This window comes from Vanellus vanellus (assembly GCF_965231255.1).
Source record: "Vanellus vanellus genome assembly, chromosome: 2".
Lineage (NCBI taxonomy): Eukaryota > Metazoa > Chordata > Aves > Charadriiformes > Charadriidae > Vanellus > Vanellus vanellus.
In genome coordinates this window covers 117,575,916-117,597,563 of record NC_138906.1, presented here as the reverse complement: position 1 = coordinate 117,597,563, position 21,648 = coordinate 117,575,916, and the positions used below count along the sequence as shown (strand labels likewise).

At 40.9% G+C, this 21,648-nt stretch overlaps 1 protein-coding gene across 1 annotated transcript in view; it reads right to left on the bottom strand.

The window, feature by feature from the left end:
• YES1 (YES proto-oncogene 1, Src family tyrosine kinase) overlaps positions 1–21,309 on the bottom strand; it is a 62,199-nt gene extending 40,890 nt beyond the window's left edge. Inside the window, exon 1 of the mRNA XM_082499630.1 lies at positions 21,156–21,309. The gene's annotated coding sequence lies outside the window, so the exon portion shown is untranslated. The remainder of the gene's footprint in view (positions 1–21,155) is intronic.
• Positions 21,310–21,648: the final 339 nt, after the last annotated feature.

The following is a 21,648-nucleotide window of genomic DNA, read 5'->3' as shown; positions in this document are numbered from 1 at the left end:
GGTAGCGCTTCATATTTCTACTAAATAGTGGTTGTAACTCAACATGAAGAAGGGATATTGTCCCCAAGCAAAGTCCTACTTGATATCAAGTGGAGAGCTCAGCAATTGCTCCTTATCACACAAACTGACAGGTTTGCATTTCCTGCTCATACAACACCCAGCATTAAATTGCCAGACTGGGGATGGGGAATATTATCCAGCCATTTCCAACTGGTAGAGACTACTGGGTTTTTTATGTCCCCTCTTGCAGGGAAGGCATTTTATTCTAGGAGTGCCTGACAATTTCTATTTGACAAATGCTTGGCCAGTGTTAAGGAAGGGCTGGTGATGTGCTTCATCTGTCCTCATAGCTACCCGTAGTGTGTCAGAGCTGTGACTTCTGACTCTCGCGATTTTTGTCAGAGCTGAGAACTGGTTTATGTCCTTGTCGGTACAAGTAAGGAGCCCACACAATATCTATGCAGCACCCAGTTCTCCCAGTCAGGAACCCCAGCAACCCTTCAGTTCCAAGTTTCCAACCAGTGACTTCCCCAAAGCTCCTAGTGAGGAACTCCTCTTCCCCCTGTGTTTGTATCTGGTGGAGGAAAATGTGCCAAGGATACAGGTTTCTCTGATGTATATAACCTGACACATTGTTGCGAGTTATTAACTAATCCTAAACTACTTTGTAGAATGTTCAGGCTGATGTAGGAAATAAAAAAAACCAACTCACTTTAATGTAAAAAAAGCACCCAACAAACTTGACAGAGCTCCATCAGCCTTTCATATACAACTAAACATAAGTATAATTAATAGAACAGAAAAATACAGTGGTACAACAGCAATCTTATTTTTGATTCAGGTATAAGGATAGAGTCTGATCCTTATAGGATAGACTTGGTTAGTGTGATCAGGATAAAGATGCCACAAATTAAGTCATAAAAAGCAGCATTCCCAAAGGGAAAGAAAGAGAAAAGACCAGGAGGTTGCCACTGGCAAGAATCACAGGAAAAAAAGAAGGGGGGTAAGGGAAACAGAAAGTTTTCAAGGACGGCAGAGTGAGCAAACATGGCACAGCATGAAACTTAAAAAGGATACCAGCCATTCCAAGTGTTGACTCCAGCCAACCAGAAACAAAAATTAAGGAAGGTACCTGCACTGTCTACCTTTTGATTCTGAAAATTTGAAGTCTGGATCGCCTTACACAGGCTTCCTGTACAGCCAGTGGAGAGAGACAGGCTCCTCTAGAAGAGCAACGATTTTAATGATGCCTAAATATTATTTTTTTTTTTTGCATCACTAACATTTAACAAAGGTTAGGGCAGAAAGAAAATTGGTATATGTCCTGCTCTTCTAATTATGCTAGTTCCCCCCCACCCCCAAGAAACCAAACCAAAACCCATAATAATCAAACCAGTTGGCAACAGGACTACTCAGCTTCACAGAGCTAGATGCTTATAAATTAGTCAATAGGAATATACCTTACTTGTTAGGTTTCAAATCTACCATAAAAGCAGAACAGCTTCAAATAACACAAAATATGAAACTGGCTACAGAGTACTGATTTTAAATCTCTGAAAACTAATTCATGGTAGAAAACAAAAGGCTTCTACTCAATTGCCATGCTAGTCAAGCTAGTGTCTTTTTAAATAATTCCCTAGTTCAAACTAATGACATTTATATTCAGTAATGGACTTCAGGTGGAATTCATATTCCAAATTTAGACATCTATCTGAGGGTGAGATGAATCATGCAGTGAAAGTGCTTATTTCTCTCCACTGACTATAAAGGCAGCCTACAGAACTAGCTCACGTATAGGCAGCCAAAGCTGGTGTTCACCTACTTGTCTCCTGGTATCTAATGCTCACATTTATGTTGCATAGCATGCCTAATGGTCATCTTCTGTTACAGAATCAAAGAATTAGGCTAAAAATCTCTTCTTTCAAGAAGGTGAGAAGCAGCACTACCCTAAATTATCTTAAGTTCTAAGTAAACATTAGCAGTCACTACTACTTCCCCTCTCACACAACTGTTAGAGGTCTGCTCGTGGAAAAATAAGCACATCTTTCAAGCAAAAATCCCACACATCTGACATTTTTGTACAAATTATAGCACCTGTTGAATATGAAAGAACTATTTTAAAATAATGCAGCCACATACAGAAAGCTCTTCAGAAGCCCATATATTCACAAAATTATGAATAACTGGATGAAAATGTATTACTAAGTCTACTAAATGCCTAAAGTCAGCCAAAACTTTAGGAATGTTTCTACAGAAAGTGAGGACATAGGATTCAAAATTGTTGACACGGTAAAGTGTGCTCCTAAATCAAAATAAACAATTATGATTGAACCAAACTAAAAATCACCTGCGATTTGCACAACTTCCATCTTGACAAAAGGAACAGGGCAGCTATATTAAATAGCAGCCTCTTGTTTCAAATAGCATGAATCTTCTCAAATGCAATATTTCCATCCAGCACAAAGTATGTATTCTTAATATTACTTAATATTACTTCTCCATTTACAAGTAGAGAGGTCCCTTGGTTATTTCAATAGGCACTACAGACAGAAAGAAGTATATTTTTATTGATAAGCTGGTCACATACAACAGAGAGATATGGGCATTTAGCATGTCCGGGAGAGGGAAGTGCAACACAAAAATCACCGCAAAGGAGTCTGAATGGAGAGCAGAAATAAGCAGTCTACAGACAGCCCAGACCATGCATTTGTTTGATCAATACCCACTCAAAAACACCTCTTCCTTAGAACTTCTTTACCTAAAGGGCCTCTATTGTGCAAGGAGTACACAAGAGATGTGATTGGAAGTGCATCCATTACATGACCAAAAACACACTATGCAGCAGTAAAAGGACAAAATCATAGGATATCAAGCCACCAACTGATGTGTACCTGCAGTCCTAACCCTGCCCTGAACATGACCCTTGCTTCATGTAGATTTTCTATTTTGGTAGCACATACAAGGTCACACAAAGAGAAGACTATGTAGCCAGTGGCCCTAAAACACCCCCGAAATCAGTTACCGCCCCATTTTGTGCCAAAGTTTGAATGCTACTGGTAGAAAGGATTCTGGAAAACAAGAGAAATTTTAAAAAAAAGAATTATAAAAAAAAAAAAAAGGAAAAAAAGGGGGGGGAGCAGGCTTTACAACAAAGGAATGGCTGTACTGAGCAAGACCCAAAGGTCCATGACCATTCAAATACCCTCTCACTGACAACAGCCAATAATAGATATCAAGTGAAGCATGTAAGAACACAATAAATATATAGTAATACTTCCCCAGAATACTCCCTGAGCACTCAACAGTTTGCAGGAGCAGGATTTCCTGAACAAGAATAGGTATTTGCATTTGATGATTCTTCTTCCATGAAAAGACAGTTTCCCTCTGCACTGATGTAATGTTTAGCTTCCTTAAATTCCTGAGGCAAGAAATTCTATAGCTTAATTACACGTTCTGTTGAGAACCACCTCCTTTTGTCTGTTTTCAATTCATCAGCTGCTAGTTTCATTAGATACCTCTTAGTGTGTGCGCACTTAAAAAAAAAAAGACAGTGAATAAACACTCCCTATTTATATCCTGTTGGCTACTAAACGCTTTACAGGATTCTGTCACACCACTTTTCGGTCACCATTTCTACCCTAACAAATGAATCCATGCTGATCCTCTTACAGAAATTGTTTCATATTTGTTTCAGATTTGCTCTTCCTTAAAACTTAAACTACATTCTTTTTGAGATGATAGGGATAGGGGTGAGCAAGGCAGAACTACATAAGATAATTAAATTTTTTAAAATTTCTTTTTTAAAAACAGTATAATCATTATTCTCTCTTTATTTCCTAACCATTTCCAGAGGCAATAGTCAGATTTGAGCTCATCTTTCTAGATGCAAAGATAAGCTTGCTCCTTCCCACCTCAAAATACACCACATGAAGTTATTTATGGGAAATTTCATCTGCCATTTTAACATCCAGTTGCTGAGCACTGTCAAGTCCTTGTCCAATGCTAGGGTCTGCCTTTGCATCTGCTACCCATCAGTAAAGTCTGTGAACCCACTTTTCTTCTGCATCCTTTATGAACTTGAACATTCTGCATTAACATAACCCTGGAGAATTGTTGCTACCCTATTTACTCCAACTCTCCCTTTCTTATATTTTAGTCATAAATTTAACCACATGAAGTCCTTTGCCCCTATCCTACGACTACTTACTTTCATCAAAATTCTTTGGTGGGGGCCCTTGTCAAATGTCTGCTGGACATTCAGGTAAACTATTTCTGTCAGATCGAATTTGTTCATGTGCTTGCCTTAAAACACCTCCAGTAAGTTTGCAAAACATGACATCCCTTCATAGCAGGCTTTTAACTCTTCCTCAATACATCATGTTTGTCCACCTTATCTTCATTATTATTTCAACTGATTTACTTAGCACAGATGTCAGGCTTACTGATCTGTAGTTCACCAGATATCTCCTGAAGCCTTTTTTTCAAAACAAAACAAAATAAGTGTCACATGCAGATTAAGACATTAGATATCATACATAAAGTAATTTGTATTTTAACTAGATGTTGTATTTGTTGCTTACTGTCAACAGTACAGTGACCCTTGCTTGCTTGCCATTTGGCAAGCTGTACTTCTAAGTCCAAAAGCAAAACTCTCTGAAGAGATGTAGTGTTGTTTTTTTCCTTAAAAGGTTTAAGCAGTATCTTTCGGAAGAGCAGGTGACCTTTATCAGATGATACAGATTTACTGTAATAGTAATACTACAAACATTTAGTTTTACAAAAAGAACTCTCTTATATTTCCAGTCTGTAAATGATCGTTCCATAAATATATGCTCCTGTGCAGTAGTAGCCATTCAACTATTTAATAGCTGTCCTAATTACCAGAAAACACAAATGAGCGTCTAAAAACAGTTATTCATTTGCAAATGAGATATTGTTCAAAGGCAAGTACAACTTTTAACATCTTGCTAGAAGACTGGAATTGAGAACTTCTGCGGAAATTACAACCAGCAGCCAGGCAATTTGAGACAAGCACTAAACCAAGCCAATTTTCAATATACACAAGTATGTTTATCCTGACCAATTGCATGAAGTTGCAGTTTTGTTTCACAAGATTTCTAAATGCCCTCTAAATTTCAAGTCCAAGTTCACCCAATTTTTCTTCAGCATAGCATTGACTATTTATCTTATTTTCTACTCACAAGTCCAAAGACAAGGAGTTGAAAACTAACAAGTCCCATCTTACTAAACTGATCAGGTACCTTTCTGTGATGCAAGCTCAAACGCTAGGTTTCATCATAGCTATATTTCCATTGGTAAGATGTTAAAGTTAAACATAACAGTGTGTTTAAACCCACATGCAACTGTTCCAGCTCCTTTTTCACCTCTATATTTTGTATTATTCTAACAGAAGTTTGTAGTTCTAACATCAACAGAACAACAGCATGGATTCATCAGTTCAGTATGTTTCATCAAATGTAGGGAGAAAAACAAAATCAACACCTTATCACTGTTGGTAAAGACACTGTTGGAGCAAGTGCAGCATTCACATCTTAAGAAAAAAAGTACCCTGTCACAGATGTTGAAAAAACACCTTTCCAAATATGAGATGAAAACATTTCCTTGACTTAAAAGCCTCTGGTGCTGCTCAGTCTTTGAGGCATCAGAGAAGTTAACAGTGTCCTCGCCACTGCTGCCATGGGAGTGGGGAGAGGACACAGCAGACAATAAAGCCATACACAGACTTGATATTAATAGCAGAAAGCAAAGAAACCCAGGAGAACAATGCAGTTGCAAAGAGTTATCTCCACTCTTCCCAACCTATCATAAGAAAGCTGGTAGAAACAACAACAAAAAAAAACCATCTGGCTGCCAAAACAAACAAACAAAAATATCCTGTCTTTCAACACCTGTGTTTTGTTTCATTTCAACTACCACACTTACTTTTGTGGCCCTCTTAACTCCTTTCATGAAAATCACAAAACAGCTGAAGTTGGGAGGCACTTCTGGCCTACTCTAACCCCTCTGCTCAAAGCCGTGGCAATGACAGCAAGTTGCTCAGGGTTGTGTCCAGTTGGGTTTTGAATTATCGCCAAGGATGGAGACTCCACAACGTTTTTGGACCATCCATTCCTGTGTTCTATCACCCTTACAATAAAAAAAAAAAAAACAACACATTTTTTTCCATATGTTGAAATGGAATTTCCTATATTATAATTTGTGCCCATTGTCTCTTGTCCTGTTAGGGGACTCTACCGAAGCCTTGCTCTGTCCTCTTTATTCTACCCCATCAGGTATTTATACACCTAAGATCCCCCTAAGCCTTTTCTTCTCCAGGCTGAGCAGTCCCAGCTCTTTCAGGCTTTCCTCACAGGAGAGATGCTCCAGGCCCTTAGTCATCTTAGTGGCTCTTTGTTTGACTCTATCCAGGATGTCCATATTTCTCTCATGTTGGAGAGCCCAGAACTGGACACAGCACTCCAGGTGTGGCCTTACCAGTGCTGTGTAGGAGGAAAGGATCACCTTCTTGGCCTGCTGGTAACTCTTCCTAATCCATCCAGGACACCACTGGGCCTTCTTTGCCACAAATGCACATTGCTGGCTCATGTACATCTTTTCCACCAGGATTCTCAGGTCCCAGGTCCTTTTCTGCAAAGTGGCTTTCCATTTGGTTCTAACCTACCACATACTGGATCCTGGGGTTGTTCCTCCCCAGGAGCAGGACTTGGCATTTCTCTTTACTGAATTTCATAGGCTTCCTGTCAACCAATGCCTCCAGTCTGTTGAAGTCTATTTGGATGGCAGCACAACCCCCTGGTCTACCAACCACTCCTCACAGTTTTGTATCCTCTGCAATCTTGCCAAGGGTGCCCCTCTGTGTGACCACCTAGGTGAGTAATGAAGGTGTTAAACAGGACTGGCCCTGGGGTACATCACTAGTGACTGGCCTCCAGCTGGACTTTGGGCCACTAATGACAACCCTTTAAGTCCAGCAGTTCGGCCAGTTTCCAGTCACTCTCATCAGTCACTCACCCAGCCTGTACTTCATCAGTTTGCCTATGAGGGTGCTATGGGAGACCATGCTGAAAGCCTTACTAAAGTCAAGATAAACAACACCTACTGCTTCGCTCTCATCCACCCAGTTAGTCATTTCATCACAGAAGCTGGATTAAACACAATTTCCGGTTCATAAATCCATGCTATGCTAACAACTCCCAACCATCTTCATATTTGGAAATTATTCTAGCTTCTGTTCTTCATCTTTTCCAACCTAAATATTTTCTTTCTGATGTATACAATACACTTACTCATTAATAGTTGCATATCTACTAATTGGGATGTCCTCAAAACAACTAACAATGTCACAGTGCTGCTTAACAAACTACTTATTCCAGCCAGGCACTGAAATAACAATGCTTCTTTTTTCTCCACAAATGTATCTAAACTAGTAACAATGTTGTTGCAGCTGTAATGGCCTAATGATCTCAGAGAAGCAAGGAAAACACCCTCCTCCCCGCCCCCAAATATACTCACTACTTACTGTTGGGAAAACACAAGTTTAGCAGGCATATCGCCCGATCAGCATACCTGTAAGAATTTTCCTCTCCTTTAAACTGGGCGTTTTGTTAACAGCATCCTTTCTACACATCTAGTTTAATTCCCATATTTTGTCAAGCTCTTGACAGAAGTAGCTCCTTTTCTCAGACTTCCTGGCCTCCGTGAAACACAGACATCAGGAATTTCAAGAAGCATCTTCTCCACATGTTTTTTCCTTAAATTTTTTTACCTTCTCTCTCCCCTTCAGAAATGCAGTGAAGACATATCAGACCCCAAACTATGCTAAGAAAAGGCCTGTGCTCACACTTATTGGGGAAGAAAGAACACACAGCACCAAACCCTCTGCATTCAAGTGATGGCATACCTAGAAGGTAAGCATCCTTTCAACTTCCACTAAAAATGCAACAACAAATTCTGGCCAACAAAGCAGCAATGCAATTTTCCTAAATTCTGTCCGGTTCTAAACATTTCCAGATAGTGGATAATGCAGCAGTTAGTTTGGCTAAATGGCAGCTCAGTTCTGGAAGTCTTTACAGTAATGACAGGCTACAGTTGTGGTTTTATACTGTATTATACATCCAACTAAGTGTTTCAAACACACACTGTAGCATTAAAGTGAACTGGAAGAGCAGATTACAACACGAACGCTGTATTCTTTCACCAATTTAGTGATGTACTGCCAAAAAAAGAGTACATTTTAAAAGCTTTGTTGTACATTGGGCCAGGACACGTCCGCTGTAGTTCCGACAGACCAAGGACGACCGTCTGACAACAGTTTCTGGGGTACTAATGCTCTCTGCAGCCAAGTGGTTGACTAAAATATTTTAAACAAATTTGGACACACTCCCAATCAGATTATAACAATTTCCAGGCAGCTAAAGCCCTGGGCCAATGTCAGTTGACAGCATCCATTTAAAAACTCTTTCACACTTGTGCAAAGTTAAATCAACTTGGCACTCTCTCTGGTAGGCAATTGTCTCCTTAAAGTATGAGCACTATTCATCCAAGTGAATTGCTGCATTAAGGGGACAGTTGGCTGGCATGGGGAGAACGGGACTGATTGACAATGCGCCTTAGTCACAAAGAAGTTGCAGCAAGAGTTTCTAAAAACCAAAAAGCAGCGAAGAGGGTGAATAGATGAAGCTAGCCGAAGACGACAAAAGTACAGGATGTTTCCGGGAAGATGTTGGTGGTTCAATAGGCTTCCTAACTATGACTAATCTTAAAACAGTTCCTGTGTCTTGTTTTGTAAATTTAGCACCTCAAATGTTTCAGAGAATTTCAGTTTACTACTTAACCCCTTAGCATCAGATAAGTATTGAAGCAGCCATTATTTGTGGACGGGTTTGTTGGGTTTTTTGCAGAGCTACATATACTAAATGGCCAGGAGCTCTGTGGATGTGCATTCTTCCCAGGGAGGGGATTTAATTTCACACCTGAAATGTCAATAAAGAAACACAGAGCAGCATTTGAGTACTCATTCTCAAATCACCCTAAAGAGATTACAATGTTCCAGCCCTACTTCCCTTTGTGAAACTTCAAAGGGAAAGTAGAAGAAAGCCACGCAGTGCTTAGGTCAAAATAATCACACAGACTGTTTAATTAATTCATGATCCCAACAGATACCAGAAGCACTAAAAGAAAAACTTGATACGCAAGAGTGATGAATGATGCATTATACAAGTAGTATAGAGAATTACATAAGTAATCACCATATTTTGAGTTCATTTTTCAAATACTATTTCTTCATCGTTTGTGTACACAATACAGATACCCTTGTGAAAAGCATAAAAAAAGGTGCCAAAGGTGCTACTGTCTATTGCAGAAGTCAGTGGGATTATGCTGGATACCACTGGCAAACACAAGGGATAACATCCAGCCCAACTTTTGGTGTAAACGAATTACCCTCTTCCCAGTACAGCAAGACTACCGAAAGCCACTCAGGATGCCAGCCTCATGCTGAAAATACAAAGCTCCCCAAGCTCCACACAACTTGTCACATAAAGCCTATTTAATTTCAACGGTATGTGGACCCCTTTCAGCTACTTAAGGATAAACTGCTTGAACATTTGCTAACAGTTTAGAAAGTGTATGAGTTCTCAGAATAATTCTTATGACACATAGACGAAAGATTTCATACGCAGATTCTAGCTTCTGTAAAACAGTTTTAGTCAAAAATAAGTGACATCTTATTCACTGCTTGATGCAGTGAATTAATATAACTGTACTATCTAATTGAAAAAAGGAAAACTTCTTTGATTCAACTGCTAAATTAACCTAGCTGTTCAAGCTAACAGATCCAATTTCATTGCCTGTAAAGGCAGGCAACGCTTCTTTGTCTTCATTTTATACTCCAGTGAAGTCTACTTCAATTGGGTTGCCTTCACTTATCCCAGAGGACAATTTGGTCCTTTTGTATAAAGCTAATCCAGCTTTCCCTGAAGTCAAGGGGAATTTTGCACTTGACTTCAGTGTGAGAAAGGATCAGGTCCTAGAACAGCAATGCTAAAATATCTGTGAATAAAAATAGGTTCTGATTTTCCACTTCCTAATTAGCTAAACAAAAAAAAAAATATACAATTGATTTGATGAAACAAAAAATTTAAAAAAAAGGAAAAAGGTCTAATTTCCATTTTAGTTTAATGCATGTGAAAAGTTGTTTTACATGGCAACGTTTTTAAAAAGATAATATAATCACATTCAGATATTCTGACTGTAAAACCATTAACGCATCTGCCCTGTCTGTTCAGTTTCAGAGAAACTGAGGGGGAAAAAGTAACAATCCCTCAAGTCTAGGAAAATACTTTAAGACAAGCAACAGTTTAATGGTTTCCAAGCTGAAGAAATCATGCAGCAATTACACTTACTAACTTTACAATTCCCCATCTGCGCTGTTACGGTTGCCTCAAAAACATCTTACGCTGTGATCAGTCCACAGGCTCAAAAGTTTTGGTAGGTTACTCTGTTGGCCCGAACATAATTTGGCTTGGTCACCTAAATTACCTGGTTACCTGGCTATACTGCACTGCTTATAATGCAGAAAACGATATTTACTTCTGAGCATTTGTATAACAGCAAAAATAAAATACAACAGACCTGCACAGCCAAATTAAGTCATATGCTAAATGACCACATGTCATGTTATAATGGAAAGTTGCCCTTCTAATGGCATTTTTTCAATATTTAAAGTGGAGTAGGGTTTTTTTTTTAACCTGTAACATCGATTTATATTGAGACCCAAATTTACTGTTAGGATAACCTATATTAAATTAAAAAATTATTTGAACTATGTTGTTAGCCGCCAAAATTTTAAACAAATTCAAATCACTGAACTGACAGAGCTTATTCATAACCACCTGGAATCAGAATTTGAACACCTAAATACCTGAAGTAACAAAAACTGTTACAAGTGCAGAGGACCCCCCTCCCTCCAGTTAATATTGTTTAGATATCATTTCACTAGGATCTGAGAAACATGTAGGGAAGATAAGGAATAAGGAATTTATGATATCTTACGATAAGACAGAGGAGAGACTTTTGTTCATCTTTTCAAAGAAAACAAAAACTTGCACATGAGATATTCATTTTATGACCTTAGAGGTTTTGGTGACCAAAATTAATTAACAAATTAAAGCTAACATTCCCTTTTGTAAATACTTCCATTAGACTTAAAACAAAATGTATTTTGCATTTAGAATTATTGCCTTCTATATCTTTATCTAAAAGGCAACATATTATTAATTTGTACCTTAAAATGTATTGCCGGTTATTTATGTGAATTTCAATCAGAATTTCCACTCAAATGTCACTGAACACAAATTAGGAAGAAAAAAATGTCTTGCGTATAAATTGGGCTTTCATTGCTTAAATAATTATACATATAGCTTAAAATAATTATTAAGGCACTTTATTACTACATTAAACATGCACAAAATCCATGCCCCTGGTAAAAAGCTAACAAGATTAGTGTAAACCTAATATATAGTTAGAGTCAATGTATTTTACTGACTAGTAAGACTCAGCCTCTTTCTTTGGGAAAAGAACAAAGAAGCACAAGTGCAAAATTAAGTTAAAATAATAACTTAAAATAACCATATAAAATCAAGGTGTCATTCTTGTTAATCTAAGTCTCTTTGTATTAACTTGGCTATGCTTTCACCATGTATCACCAAATTTAAACAGTATTCTGATGGTACGTCAGACCTAAGCTAAAGCAGGGAGGAAGGTAATCGAAGAGCCCTAGATTTAATAACTAATGCAAATTAATTCCACAATATTTAAATACACCTACTTGGTACGAACAATTCAACGTTTCCAAGGAAATAATTTTTCACCTATAAACTATCACTTGTCTCATTTTACGTACATCGTGATAGCCTGAATCAATCAGTTCTGCAGGTTTCTACAGCATACAAGCTAAGAAATATTTCCTAAAATGAAAAAGGAGATTGATATCTTTAGCAAATTACATAATATACATAATTATTCAGCAAGCTATTTTGAAAGCTTATCACTTTAAATAACCTCAACCACTATGGTTTATGAATTGTGTTTTAAGTGTATAACTGTACTTAAAATACAGTACAGAACTACTTGAAAGTAAAAAAAAAGTATCCATATTACTATTGCATCTTAGCCTCTAAAGCCATATACAAGTCGGCATTTCATTTTCACATCTTCTAAAGTTGATAATTTTGTACTTGTATTTCACTCACTCATTTGAGAACCACAGAACTAAAAACAAAAAACAAACAAACAAACAAAACATCCAAAACCAAACCAGAACCCTTTTTTTCACCCCCTACAGAATGTTAACACAATACTTTTCATGCTTGAAAGAGTGTGGCTACTGAGAAAAGAAATTTTACTCAGGAAAATTTCCCCAACTGACTAGTAGTAACAGCTCAGAATCTATCCTGGTTTTCCCTTTTCTTTCCTTCATGGGTAATTGTTTTCAAAACGAATAGTATTTTGCTCTGTGCTGTAAGTGTTCCTGAATAGAGTATTTAACTTTGCTATGAAAAACAAATTAAACATGGGTGTCCACAGCAAGACTAGTATACTCTTTTTCTCTCTCCAATGCATGTTTTTCAGTTAGGTACGGATGAGCTGATCTGGCCAATACTATTATAACCTTTAATAATCTTTTAAACAAATATTTAACATTGGTATCAGTTAAACAAACCCCTTCCTCTCTTTGGTTTCAGGACTTTCTCATTTTATTAATGCATCTTCTACCTAGAACTTGGGGGTGGGGTGGATGAAGCTCAAAACCATAGAACTTACTTTGGCAAAAATCCCAAATATCACATGCCTCAGAAACTAGACAGTACACTTACATTTTAAGATCTGACTGCTGGAAGAAAACCTGAATACTTTTTATTTAAAACAGGCAGAACCAGAACTGCCATCTGTTGCTGAAAGATTCCCATTTCTAAAGGGAAATTTTCCCTTTAACTAAACTTCCGACAACTTTTACTTGAGACATTAAGAATTTCTCCTGAATTGTGGGAGGAAAAAAACAATTTTAAAAGAGATATATTTGCCTAGATGGACTTCTGGTTTGATTCATGGCAGCTGGTCTTTCAGTAGGCTTAACTTAATTAACATGTGCATCAAAGAGGAGAAGCAATGTTAAGATTTAAGACAAAAAACAAACAAATAAGAAAACCACAAATCTTCCATCCCCATACAATATGCAACAGCATTCTCATAAGACAGATACACAAATCACCTGAGCTAGTCATAACACAAAGTCAAAAATGGTCTTTGCCCTATGGATCTCATCTAAGCCTTGCATAAATTTGCATTAGGAAAATGAAAAAAAAAAAATCCTTATTTTCAGGTTCATATGTCACTGAAGTATTGCAAGGTTTTCTATTAAGAGAAGTTACCTACAAGTGTGTAAGATGCACTATTACATATGTTTGCAGCTTCACAATAGCACCAAAATAAGTTCACACCTTTAAGAAAATGTGGAGTACTTCAACTGAACTACTGGAATCAGAGCTAGTCACAAACACTAAATACTATGTCATATCAACAAAAACACCAGAAGTAGTAAAATGTTCTGCTGGTACATTCTGTTTTCAGTTCAAGAAGTTATGAGAAGGGGACACAAAAACCTCACTTTTATCACCATAAACTTTCCTCCCATTTCATCTCACCCTTGCTTAGTCCTCACATGAACATAAATGCATGCCACATCTTTACAGATTTTTAAAACATGAAGTTTGCTGTTAGGTTTAGTACAGATTTTTAATTTTTGAGATGTTTGGAGACCACTGTTTTGTCAGACCTACATGTCATGCTTAACTCTGTTTCTCACAGACTAACCTCATTAAACTTTTAACTGAAACACTACAAATTTTGCCTGTTAATATGCTTTGAAGACATCCATTTGGAAAATAAAGAAGTGACTGGTGATAGCCAATGCGGCTTCATTAAGGGCAAATCACATCTGACAAATCTGGTGGCCTTCTATGATGGCATTACAGCATTGGTGGATAAGGGTAGAGCAACTGACATCTACCCGGACTTGTGCAAGGCATTTGACACTGTCCCACATGACATCCTTTTCTCTAAATTAGAGAGACATGGATTTGACAGATGTACCACTTGGTGGATAAAGAACTGGCTGGATGGCCACACTCAAAGAGTTGCAGTCAATGGCTCAATATCCAAGTGGTGAGCAGTGACAAGTGGCATTCCTCAAGGGTCAGTACTGGGACCAGTACTGTAACATCTTTGTTGGCAACACGGATGGTGGGATTGAGTGCACCCTCAGCAAGCTGTGCGGAGCAGTCAACATGCTGGAGGGAAGGGATACCATCCAGAGGGACCTGGACAGGCTGGAGAGGTACGCCTGTGCAAACCTCATTAAGTTCAACAAAGCCAAGTGCAAGGTCCCACACATGGCTTGGGGAAATCCCAAGCTCAAATAAAGGCTGGGCAGAGAATGGATTGAGAGCAGCCCTGAGGAGAAGCACTTGGGGGTGTTGGTGGATGAGAAGCCCAGCATGAACCGGCAATGTGCACTCACTGCCCAGAAAGCCAACTGTATCCTGGGCTGCATCAAAAGAAGCATGGCCAGCACGTCGAGGGAGGTGATTCTACCCCTCTGCTCTGGTGAGACCCCACCTGGAACACTGCATCCAGCTCTGGAGCCCCCAGCATACGAAGGACATGGACTTGTAGGAGTGAGTCCAGAGGATGGCCACAAAGATGACCAGAGGGCTGGAGCACGTCTCCTGTGAGGACAGGCTGAGAGAGTTGGGGTTGGTCAGCCTGGAGAAGAGAAGGCTCAGTGGAGATGCTATAGCAGTCTTTCAATACCTAAAGGGAGCCTACAGACAAGGTGGAAAGGGACTCTTTATTAAGGAGTGTAGCGATAGGACAAGGGGTAATGGTTTTAAACTGAAAGAGGGTAGATCCTGATATCTAATCTAGAAGAAATTTTTCATATGAGGGTGGTGAGACACTGGAACAGATTGCCCAGAAGCTGCGGAGGCCCCAATCCTGGAGGTATGCAAGGCCAGGCTGGATGGGGCTTTGAGCAACCTGGTCTAGTGGGAGGTGTCCTGGCCCATGGCAGGGAGGTTGGAACTAGATGATCTTTAAGATCCCTTCCAACTCCAAGCATTCTATGATTCTATAAATCAGTAAAGTAAGGTTTTAATCTCAAACCACAGACATTCAGAAAAACAGTATCAGAAGGCAAAGAAAGGAGATACAAGAGAACTGAAAAAAAAAAACAAACTTGAAAGATGTACTACTAAACTTATTGATTTGTTTTAAACACTTTACAATAAAATACAGAACTTCAGTATTTATGTTCAGATTTCCCTCCTCAACCACAGCTCTTTATTAATGTTTCCTTTCCAACAGTTTGGCAAATGAACGCTAGTTTCAGATAAATGTATAGTTTGAAAATGAGAATATTTTCCAGACATTAATTCTATCTTCATTTTTCAGTGGAGCATGCTTTGACCAAAACCTTAACAGTGATGCTCATCTTTGAGGCACGTGTTCGTTAAATTAAGCCTATTGAAAGACCAGCTGTTATGAAACAGACCAACAGTCCATCTAGCCCAAACACCTCTGAGTCAGACCAGAGAGGTTCACCACTGGTTTCTACTGTCTGAGACACTGGGCAATACTGGATGCTCAGGAAGAGCATCAGGTTTCTAAGAATCAGGAAAGCCTGTGGCCATGCTATCCTTGGCACAGTCTTTTAGCTTCTGGACTTTGGGGTACTGTTGGTGGCAAAATAGAGTATTATGTTGAACAAGCTAAGCTGGTAAAAAACAACCAGAAATGGGAAGAGTGTGGAAAGGAAGAGCAAGGACTTCAGAGCGTTTTTTTTTTATTCTTCTGTGGTTACAAGTGTTGGTCATGATTTTAGTTTCCAATAAAATGTTCTTGAAAAGCAAGAAGATACACAAAACAACTCAGACCTATTTCTCCTTTGTCACATTCTAAGCATAAATATTAATTTTGTTATCTAACCATACTTAAAATAACTTATTAAAACAGGATTGTTCAGTATTAATTTGTTTTAAATCTTCTTTTCCTGGCTGACTGCCAAAACAGTTATAATGCTATACAACTGCAATACACAAGAGATTCATAGTACCCTCTAATTACTCTTTAAATACCTCGCTCAAGCACTGCCTTCTCTTACAGTTATGAAGACATTAAGTACGGTTGAAAATTTCAAAACCTTTAGCCCACATACTGTATTTTTCTTCCTGAAGCTGAACTTGACGTGCACCATCAGAAACTTGCCTGAACGATGGGCAAACATTTGGAACAGGACTGAACACGAACACCATCCTCCACTCTGACCCTTCTTTTGCTATGGGGCCATCAGTCCTGGTAAGCATACCCAAGACCTGACCGCATTCATGCTCCGTCATTCACACCATGAATAAAACACTATTACTGTCTCAGTTTTGCAAGATTAGACGGTGCTTTGGGCATGCGCAAACAAAGGAAACTAACCCCATTGAACCAAAGTCTTCAAATATGAAGACTGACTTTAAATATCTGATTAACACCACAAATCGCTTCTGAAAGTTTCCCCAGAAAGAAATTAAGGCCCCGATCTACAAACATTTACCTATGTGGGTGTGTTTACTCAACAACTTCACTGTCAACAGAAGTAAATAAAGTTATTCACTTTTGTAAGCTTGGTCTAGCTGATCCTAAAGTCTGAACTGAAGGGGTGGCTTGAAGTTTCTGAAGAATCATTTATTTTTCCCAGACTACTTTAGACTCATGGTGTGAAGAAAACCACAGAAAGATGTATCTTAAGACACAGAAGTTTTTCATCCCCCTGAAGTACCAATTTGAAAGACAAATTATTTGAAGTAAGTAGCACCACCAGAATTCAAAATTTATGTAATCATTTAAGATACAGATGTAGTCAATATAGGTACTTAGTAGAGTCTCATATAACACTATTGTAACAGCATTTGCCTTCCAAAAATACAAAGATAAAGTACAGCCAGGTTAGCAAAAATAAGTTATCTAATTTCCTATGCGACATCTTGGAGTACTCAAGAAGCTGAGAGATGATGCCAGTCTGAGGTTTTAGCTGTTGTTACCTCCTCGGCACTCTCTAACCATACCCTGTAACATTACCTAACACCATAGTCAAGAAAAATCAAAACAAAACCACAGTCTTGGCCACAACAGTCAACACTGCCAAGGATCTGCTTACCAACAATCCCTAAGGCAGTATCCCACTGGGCTGCAGAGCTCAGATAAAAGCCAGGGCTAGCAGTCCCCACAGGAGACCCTCAGCTCGAGGGCTCATTTCAGCTGAGTGCAACTTTAATCCACTGACTTTTGGGATGTGCCATGAAACCTGGTGCCCTATGCAGATGCCTACCCAAAGTGACAACAGAAAGAGTGTTTTCCATCCTATTTCCAGTTATCTTTTACAGTTTTAAAGAATATGTGTTTAAATCTAAAGGGAACAGAACTCATGCATAAGTCATAAAATTTACTTACTTGACTTCTAGCATTAACGTTACCATCACCTTGATCTCTGATGCTGCAATCAGCCGTTCATGTTAGCTTTACCTAAGGGTGCAGTCCCACTCGTTTCAATAACTTGCTTCGGTGCCAGTTTCTGCTTTGATGCGTTAGCACCACTAAGGATTAACCTTCATAGGAGGAAATGGCAGTAAGAATGACCTCTTAAAACCTAAAAATTAAACTTATCCTACAGTTAGTTGACAGCATCTTTTCAACATGACTTTTTCTCTACCAAATTCAGTATACACATGGTAATTTGTCCAGGTTTGCCTTCAAAACCTGGCAATTGATAATACAGTCTGGAACCCTACAGCTCTAAGCCATTGGTTCAAACGCAGATGGGTACTATAGTGATTGAAAAAAGTTACCATATACAACCTGCTTTACAGTCGCTACTAAAAAAAAAAAAAAAAACACCAACCAAAAACCCCAAAAAACTTAGTGACTGCTACATTATAAAATCCATAACTATAAAACAGCATCCTACTGGCATTCTCAAGGAGAACAGAAATGAAATAAACACAGAGAATGAGCTATCTACTTGTATCTGGAGGTGGCTCCACCAGGACAAAAAACTAAACCATTCTGTTACAGTAGTTTGAGAAACTACATTTCTCCCTCACTAATCAATCTGTTCTACTGACTAGCAGAGGACTTCCAGTACTAGAAGCCTGAAACCTTTCACAAGGGCTTTGCAGAAACCACAGACTGTGGATGTATGCACAGAAGGTGTCCTATCTGAAAAAGGCCGGTTGATGTGACGCAGCAGAATAAGGACACGTTCCTAAAGTAGTCTTTGTGTTAATGCTGACACCAATTTTTACATTAACATCAAGGTAGCTTACTCAAATTGTGATCAAAGTATGAGGCAAAACAGTTGGATCCAAGTAGGGAATACAGATGAAAGAATGTATTTCTTTTAACTAACTGTTTGAACACAAGGAATTAGCTATTGAAAATATACAGCTTTTGTCTGCAGACAGCACATATAGACAAGTTAAATGATGCAGCTACGTTGTTCATAAAGTAAACTTTGACCACATAAACTGACATGTGCCACACCACACTTTCACATCACTGTCATGTGACAGCCATCAATTTATTGGAGCAAACAGTGTGTCGATTTCATTCTTCAGGAGCTGCAGGAAGTATGCAAAGCTCAAAATAAAGAATATTCCTCTAGTGCAGAAGCGTAGTTCTCTGTTCTGCTACATGAATATTGATAAAAAACCTAAACGGTGAACTGCAGTTTTTCAATAATTATGTTACACAGTACGCAGCACACCGAAGATTTATTAAGTATTTTTCTAGCGATTTCAAATAACATAGCAATTTAAATATACTTTCAATTTTATTTGTTTGTTTCATAGCCAAAGAACTGCTGTTACACAATAAATATTCCCCTGAAAATCTCTCTTTATAATATGAAATACAGCCGAAATCTACCTCAGGCTCACTACTCTCATTCTAAATGAAGTTCTTCAGATTTCAAAGAACAGTACCGGGCTCCATATATTTAAAAAGTTTTTGAAAAGTGGACCAGTAGCTTTGTGAGCAGCAAAACCAGGGAGGCCCCATTTCCTGCATCAATTTCCAGCTTGAGATAAGTTTTGACATGAACTCTCTGGTGTGCAGGTTAAGAGCTCTCTTCTACCTGGTTTCTTTACTTTCACAAATTTTCTAGAAATTGCTCACCTGGGAGACCTCTGCTGCCAAATTTGTTTGAAATCAGCTAATGGCCAGAAGAGTTATTAGAGGGGACTGACAGCACACAGATACTGCAGTTGCATTTGAGCCGCACCTCCTGAGGAAATAAAGCTCACAAACCCATGGAATAATTACTGGCAATTGCTGCTACCAACTGTTGTCACCCTTTCACACACCTGGTATTGCTGGATCTTTTCCTTTGAAATTCAGCACAGCGTCAGTGCTGCTCTTTCTGTTCCCATCACAGATGCTACCTCATCCCAAACTTAACACCGACACGCCGGCTGCGCAAAACACACCCACCGTCTCTGCTCTGTGCCCATGTTCAGCAGGAACCTCCCTACAGCTAAGTTCATAGACGTGCATCAGAAACACGAGTGGAAATGCAAGGTTTTGTTGTTTGGAAAGGAACAGTCCTTAAAACCTGCAGAACATATAGTTATGGCAAAACTGTACCGCCTACTGACAGACATACTGCAAGTGTAACTGACAAGGCAATTTTATTAGAAATCCCTTTTCAAGGGCATACTTTCCAAAAATGAAAGGAAAAGCCTGAGGTAAACTTTCGTATCTTGCTTCCCTGACTAAAGGTCGATCTTGCTTGCAACATTTACCTGAAATTTCATTCAGCTATCGACGAATTATTAAGAGAGCGATAATACACCTTCCCTGGCAACATGGTCCAAGTTTTACAATGTTTTTGGATCATTCTGCCACTTTTAGTAAATCCACATGTCTATTTTTTAATTAATGGCCAGCCTCTGTTTAGGGTCAAGTCCAGCAGGTACGTCTGAATACACCTTCTTAACAACCGCGAGGTTCGGAAATATTTATAACCTAGTTTTCCCAAGGCAAAGTGGCCCGTACCCACGCGCACACCAGACATCTGGAAGGGACCACTCTGAAACAAATGTGACAATGTATAATGGTGAAGCCACGCACACACAACTCCATGCACAGCAAGCCCGTGGGTCCATGCAGCGCGGAAAGTTACCCGCAGCCTCTGCAGGCACGGGGGGGCCTGCGCCTGGCCAATACATTCATTTATTTATTTTATTTTTTTAAACCGTAAGGAAGACGAGGAGGCTTGATGAAGTGTGATGACTGAACATTTAAATTAGTGACTCAGAAATTTAAAGCAGTCGCGTTCCTGCTCGATGCAGGGATACAAACCAGAACAGTGAGCAAAAAAAGGAAAAAATAAAATTAATAGGAAATAATTCCACGCAGGCCAAAGCTACAGGCGACTCGCAAATCAATTTCCTGAATTTCTCCCTTTTCACATCCTCCGGCCCGGGCCGGCAGTGCCGGCACTCGGCTGCCTGCGCCCGGCAGCCCAGCCGGGACCGGCTGACGCCCAGCACCGGCCCGGGCGGTGAACGCCGCCGCCGCCACCACCACCGAGGAACGAGCAACCGCCCGGCGACGGCGGCAGCCAGGCGGGAAGGGGCGGCGGAGGGAGCCCGGCAACGAGTGGGGATAGGCGTGAGGCCTCCCCTCACAAACTTACTTCCCCTCCGCCCGCCCCCCCGCAGCCAGCCCAGCCAAGCCCCGGGCGGCGCGGGACGCCGCGGCTCGCTCCCTCCCGCCCGCCCGACCCCTCAGGCGGGGGCTCGGGCCCGGAAGAAAGTTGCTGAGAAACTTTCTGTAGAGGAAGGGGCCGGGGGTGAGGGACGCCTCCCCTTCCCCCCTCCCCTCACACCGGGGGCGCGGCGGCGGGGCCGCCCGGCGGGGAGAGGCCGGGGGTGGGCGGCCGGGGCCTAGCGCCTCGGCGAGCGCCGCCGCCGCCGCCATCGCGGCCGCCTCTCCCGCGGGGCGGGGGAGCGGGTGCGCGGCCGGGTCCTCACCTGCCTCTCCTCGGCGTGGCGGGTGGGAGAAGGAGGGGGGGAGGGAAGGAAGCGGGGGCCCCCCCCGCTCCTCCCGGAGCCGCTGCGACCCGGGGAGGGAAGGGGGGGAGGAGGGGAAGGGAGGAGGGACGAGGAGCAGGAGGAGGGAGCGGGCGCTCCGGTGCGTGCGGGGAGCCGGAGCCTCGCTGCGGGAGGAGGAGGAGACTCTCCGCCCCTACGGCCGGGCTCTCCGGCGGGCACCGCGGCCCCTCCTCCGCGGCGCGCTCTCCCCCCCGCCCCCGCGGCCGCCCCGTGAGCCCGGGGCCAAGCTCGCCGCGCCTCACGGCCGGGGGCAGCGGCCCCACGCCCGCGGGGAGGAGCCGGGCGGCCCCCGCGGAGCCGGGCTGGCGCTGGGGGTGGTGGCGGTCCCCTCCTCCGCGCCGCTGCGCACGGAGCCAACATGGTGGAGGCGCGCGGAGCCGCCGCCGCTCCCCCGGCGGCCCCGCGGTGAGGG